The 7,101-nt window shown below is 30.5% G+C and overlaps 1 pseudogene across 1 annotated transcript; it reads right to left on the minus strand.

The window, feature by feature from the left end:
• Positions 1 to 6,462: 6,462 nt before the first annotated feature.
• LOC308641682 (transcription initiation factor TFIID subunit 13-like) lies at positions 6,463 to 6,878 on the minus strand (annotated as a pseudogene). Its single transcript has one exon. The product of its transcript is annotated as a transcription initiation factor TFIID subunit 13-like (transcript).
• Between the last annotated feature and the right edge of the window lie 223 nt (positions 6,879 to 7,101).

Here is a 7,101-nt window from a genome sequence, read left to right on the forward strand (position 1 = left end):
AACATTTTCATATTTATTCTCATTACCTCTTTACCATGTAATACCAACAAAAATTCACATCAAAATTAACGTGACTCAGAGATATGACAGGTGAAATTAAGAAGGAAAGAAATGTAAATTAAAATTTTGCTAAGTAATCAGTTTCAACATTCCATTTTTCTTATAAATTATTTGGGCATCTAACAATTAGCCACAAATTAACTCACCATAATATTATGCTAATGTTTCATCACTTAAATTACCTAAATATCTTGAGGATTATGTTCAAATTTACAAAATATTAAACATAATTTTACTATAATTTTTTACACAAATTGTCTAAACAAGTCCATCACAAATTTATAACCTCACATTCTTACGTTACATAAGTATAACATTAACTTTCTTCATGAATAAACAAATGTAAGATATTTAAGAGGTTCAATTAATTAGGAGAATAGCCTAGTTTCATTATATTTGTTAGGTTAGTTCATCTAGGTTGAATCTTCAAAACCACTAAAATATAATTTTTAGAAGAACAGGTCATGCCTTTTTTCCAAATTGTAAATGCCATTTGTCACTTTTTATTCAACACATTAATTAATAAAAAAGAAGTGAGATATTAAGACTGATTCAAAAATACTTGAAAGTTTAGATAGATGAATATAGAAAGTTTAATGATGGTAAAATAAGTTAGTCTGTTGGATTAATTTCAAAACTGACTTATTTCCTACTGAGTAATAATCTCTAACATTTAAATTCATCATTTTAATTAAGGATAAATTATTTTCATTTCAACCTGAACTCTCCTATAACATGTTACCTTAATATAATCTAGAAACTTCACTCAAAGCTACCCAGTGAATAAAACAAACACAATCCTAAGAAAGATGTCTATATTTGCTTGTATCTTTAAAAAAAGGGAAATATTGGAGATATTTCCAATAGCCCAACTGCTAATCTCACAACTATGTTCTGGAATAAGATTGTTCATGGTTTAGACACTGTTTTCTTTAGAATGCACATGGCTAACAGCTACTTGACTATAACTCTGTATTTATATTCATATTAATTTAAAAAATTACAGCTAGATTTTACGAGTATGATTTAAACCAGAAATAATTCAGATTACTAAGGAAGCCTTGGTTTGTGACAATTTTCCCCTATTCCTCTGTCCATTAGAGTTTGATTTTTATCTCGTTGAGCTCCTATAATATTCTTATTCAGAAGCAGGGTTTTTTTTTTCTGATTAACTAATACAGAATAAAATTAAGATATTTATATTTCACTATATGTTATAAGCCAAATTTCATTTAACATTTTAATCCTATATTCTGTCAGTACGACTTTCACCTCTCTCTCAATATTAGAACATTGTAACTTTACTTAGAAGCAGAAAAACTCCCAATAAATAGGATTGCCATCTCTTTTTCCAATGGAAGATTATCATAAAAATAGTTAAGCAATATCAAACATGGCTAAAATTATAAAATATTTCCTAACAAATATACTTATAATGTAATCATGAATGCTATTAGTGAAAGTGTAACAATATGCTTCATATTAACATTTTTTTAAATTTAAAAATCAATTGTAAGCCTACTAAATTTTATTGTGACAAAAATCCTATGAGTTAGGTAAAATACGTATTACTCATTTTAACTTGCCAGAATGTGGTAGTATGGTGAAATCATTTTTAAGTCAATATATTCTGTTTCCAACCTGGGTTCTTTGCCAGTTTTCTAAATTACCTAAAATGTGAAGAGACTGACTTTACAAAATAAACATCAGATGACTCTCAAAATATTAAGGACTAATTTGAGTTACTTTGGATAATTTTCCAGTATTTGTGCAAAGTGAAAATCATATACTTACATAATTTTATTATTTCTCTTTAAACTTCCCATATAAATGGACAATAAAAGAAATATTAACATAAGAATTGTATGGATCTTGGGGGGTAGGATAAGGATGAGTAGAAAAAACGGCCATTCATCATAAATAATAATAAAAGTACACTGACATCTTCAATATGAATTTTATTGGGTCTTTCCCCCATTCTTTAAATCTACACAAAACAGTGTTCCAAGGAAATTTTTTTAAAAAGTAGGAGATGACTCTCTTAAAAGGCATATCATAGTTACTCAAAAGTGTAGGTCCATAGTCAACAAGTTATATAGCTGATTAGCCAATACTGACTCTGACATATTAATATGTAAATATATATATTTTTAAATCTTGAGATAGGATCTCACTAAATTTCTCAGGATAACCTTGAACTTGTAATCCTCCTGCCTCAGCTTCCAAAGTTGCTAAGATTACAGGCATGTACCAGTGCACCTGACTTCTTATTTTTTTAATTTACTAATACATATATAATATGAAGAAAGGAGCAAAACACTTTTTAATTAAAAGTTACTTAAATTTAAAGCATTTTTGTGTTGCTAGTGCTTTTTCACTAGAGGCCTCAAGCCACTCAATGTATCTCTTCTCACTCTTCTATTCTATATTCATGGTACCCGAATATAATATTGGATAAGTCCTAGGATAGTTGATAACTTTGCACAACATAATGGATTAATGCTTACTTGATGAAGGAGGAAATGCAAGCAAGCACTTCTCCCTGTGATATGCATAACACACAAACAGCTTTGGTAACTTTGTGATAGTAAAATTGATACTTGCTTTATGTTATTTAAGGAACTCAAGTCAGATCATGGGACTTGAATGATGAAATTACTACCCTATCCATTGTATTGTTCTTACATTCTCAACAAAAATCGCCTCAATGTTAGAAACTACCTAAGTTACATACAGATCAAACAGGTTAGTCCCTGCAGGATAAAATCATTAACACAGTATCTTTATAGTTCACACTTTGTTGAGTTTGCCTTAAACTCTGTGTCAAGGATGTGCAATTCAAATATTGTATTAGAACATTCCATAACCCCATTTATTCACAGATTTTACTTTTTTATAACAAAAAAGAAAATGCATTATTAATATCAATATCAACTTGCAATGAGCAACCTTGTAAGTCAAGGTAAAATATAATTTGAACATTTATAATGACAAAATCATTTAAGAAAATTTACAATACAACTTTTACTCTCTAAATACATTTTTGATAAAAAAGAACCTCTAGAACTTTGCAATCGATTTGCAAATTGAAAATAAGAATCTCTAAAACTTTTCAAACAAGTTTCAAATTGAGCTTCAAATATGTGTCATTCATCTAGTGCAAAGAATTCAAGGAAAAAGACTAATTAAAAATACTAAACTGACAGTTTTCTGAGCACATTCCTATTTATTAGTGTTCTCAGAAAATAAATGATCTTTGTGCTAATAAACTACAATGATATCATCCTATCAGCTTTATCTTAAAGTTGCTTTCTCAATTATCTGTTACGGAATTTGCTCAAGTTGACCTGTAAAAAATAAAATTATAATAGAGTTTATCAGAGTATGAATAAATAGACAAAGAAAAATTTTTATGAAAAGCAACAAATGATTCAGAAAAACCTATATTCTACACTATTATTTATGGAAATATATACCATTCAAATGAGATCAGTATAGATCATGGCATAAAATGGGCAATTCTGACCTTTCCTGTATAATTGGCATGACCTATTATCAGTTTTTCTTTTTTTATGGACTGAAATGTAAAAACAAAACTTGTGCATATTAATGGAGTATCATGTGATGTTTAAATACAGATATACATCATATTATAAGGTCAAACATATATATCTCAAACATTTATCACTTTCTTTTGGCAAAATTATTCAAAGGTGGGGGTGGGATTGTGGCTCAGCAGTAGAGTGCTCGCCTAGCATGAGTGGGGCCCGGGTTCCATCCTCAGCACCAAATAAAAATAAAGGATGGAGATTCCTTGGAAAGCTGGGAATGGAACCACCATTTGACCCAGCTATTCCCCTTCTCGGACTATATCCAAAAGACCTAAAAAGAGCATACTACAGGGACACAGCTATATCAATGTTCATACCAGCACAATTCACAATAGCTAGACTGTGGAACCAACCTAGATGCCCTTCAATAGATGAGTGCATAAAAAAAATGTGGCATTTATACACAATGGAATATTACTCAGCACTAAAAAATAACAAAATCATGGCATTTGCAGGGAAATGGATGGCATTAGAGCAGATTATGCTAAGTGAAGTTAGCCAATCCCTAAAAAACAAATGACGAATGTATTCTTTGATATAAAGGGGGTGACTCAAAACAAGAGTAGGAGGAAGAGCATTAGAAGAAGATTACCACTAAACAGGGACGAGAATTAGGAGGGAATGGGAGGGAGAAGGGGTATTGCATGGAAGATGGAAGGAGACCCTCATTGTTATACAAAATTATATATATATATGATGGTGTGAGGGGGAAGAAAAAAAAAGAGAGAGAGAAATGTGTCACAGTAGATTGGGTAGAGAGAGGTGATAGGAGGGGAGGGCAGGGGAGGGGGGCGATAGGAAGGGCAGCAGAATACAACAGACACTAGTATTGCTGTATGTATAAACGTGGCTGTATAACAAATGTGACCTGCAATCTGTACACGTGGAAAAATAAGAATTCATACCCCATTTGAATCAAATGTATGATTTTCAAGATCATTGTATTGTCTTGAGCAACTAATAAAAAAATAAAAATAAAAATAAATAAAGTTGTTGTGTTGTTCCATCTACACCTAAAAAATTTAAAAAAATGTATTTTGTCCAACTACAACTAAAATATATATATTTAAAAAATTATTCAAAAGCTATTTCTAATTTTTTGAAATGTGTAGTTCACGCTTACTATTGTCACTCTATTCTTCAAATAGCACTCTAGAACTTCTTACTCCTAACTGTAACTTTGTATCCATTTGTCAACCTTTTCCCATTGCTCCTGCCCAATTATCTCTGATTTTTTTATATAAATGGTATTAACAAATCTAAATTATCAGTGAAATGGAAGTACAACCATCAATTAATAGTCATAGATTGTTTCCTTCAGATGTTATCTATGAGGTTAATGTAATATTAGCACATAGATTTAACTTGCAACTAAAAGAAAGGAGTAAATTATCCCTGGGTTTCCTTATTTTTTCCTCTTAAAATAATATGCTTTTAAATTTAAAGGAAGGTATTTATTTGCTTTCTTTATTAATAACAAAAATCAAGTTATTCACAGAACTTTCACTTCCTTTTATGAAGTTTGTCAAATTGGCCATAATAGTGCCTGAACAGTCTTTTGCCAGTCATGATTCTTGTGTATTCTAGGTGAAAAATTATTTAAAAACAATTTTGGGTGTCTACAATTGACATAACACTCTATACATATTCAGCACAAATAATTTGTTGATTTGAAGATAAATGCATACCTGTGAAATTATCAGCACAACCCACCAGCAAAAAGTTTCTCTTCCCACTTTATTTATGATTATAATTTTTTTTCTGTTTAATCTTTTGTACTTTATTCCTTGTATCAATAGGTTAAGAGAGTAAAATTTTTCCAGGTACTGATTTATAGACACTATTTATAAGTAGAATGAAAAAGTTCAGTTTCACAAACAGTAACATTCAGTGATCTCTTTAAATGCAATTTTAATCCTTATTTTAAGCTAAGGGCTATAATTTAATGCAGTAAACTAAATTCACACAAAACCTGTAGACTCTGAACTACAATACTGTTTTTTTGTTGCTACATATGGTTTTAGTCAACTACACATTTCCACAAGTACTTACAAATATGTTAAAAAAAAACCACTATCCCAAATGCTTATCCTACCATTAGCTCATCAAACATTGCCATTCCTGCTACTGAAAGTAGATGATTGGAAAAATGAGTTCTAAAACTTAAAAAGTAACCTAAGTCCCAAAAGCTTTTAAATCAAAAAAGTCTTTCAACATGGAAGCATCAACATGAAATTTTAAGTTCCTAAAAAAATAAAAATTAAAAAATCACTCTTTAGAAAATATTAAGACACATAAACATTTTTATAAATCTTGTAGTTTCAAATATCATCTCCTTAAAAGAATAACCAGTTCACTATCTTTAATAACATCTCAGACCACTGTTGTCTAAAAACTTCAGAATGTGTAAGGCATATGTCTCAGCTGTCATAGTCAAAATGACACTTAGATTTCACATATTAAACAGCTATAGTATAACTTATAATGGCACAAATATACCTAACACATAAATACTACTTCATCCTTTAGAAAGTCAAAAGTCAGAAAGAACTGCATAATTTGTAAGGTACTTTAACTTAAGTGTAGTCATTAAAACTCAGTAAGTAATTCAAGTATAGTCATATAAAGGCAGGCAATTAAAGGCTCAAGGATCACTCTAAAATCAAAGACATGAAAATAAAGGCTGAAAACTTTTGTTTCTCCGTCTTTCATTTACATGCCTAGATATTAGGACATTAATGAACAAAATACACAATTATTATATATGATTTCCACAGATGATAATGAAATTTCATGAAGTACAAAAATTATCAAGATTCGTAGTTTTTGCTTCATCAAATGCTTTTCTAGCTCCTTTCAATTCTTAATTCATGGTAAGCAAGTCTTTAACCCTACCAAACTTCGTTGTGTCCTTTTGAATCAAGAAGACAATATCTTCAACTTGTACTCGACCTTGTCTTCCAATTGACATTCCCTTGTGAGTCATTTCAGTGATGAACTCTATGACAAGGTCTTCAAGAATATCCTATGACTCAGTGTAAGGATTCTGGTCATCCCCAAACCCAAACATCATACATTGTAATTCTTTAGAAAAAAAAAAAGTCTCTTTCTTTTACCCTGTCTACCTTCTGCACCTCCTCCAATTTCTTCAATTTCTTCCTCAAAGGTCGGGTCCTCTTCCTCATCTGCCATCCCACTAGCCCACCAGCCCACAGTGCCTCGCCAGCTCTGATTATAATTATTATTATGAATTTTGAATATGTGAGAACATTTAACATAAGATTCACCCAATTAGCACTTTTACATATAAAATATACCATTGTTAATATAATCATTCTGCTCTGCAATACATCTCTAGGACTTCTTATTTTTGCATAACTGAAACTTTAGAACCTTTAACCAGTGCATTCCTATTTCCCTTTCTCTCCCC

Source organism: Spermophilus citellus, assembly GCF_964194105.1.
Source record: "Spermophilus citellus genome assembly, chromosome: 2".
Taxonomy (NCBI): Eukaryota; Metazoa; Chordata; class Mammalia; order Rodentia; family Sciuridae; genus Spermophilus; species Spermophilus citellus.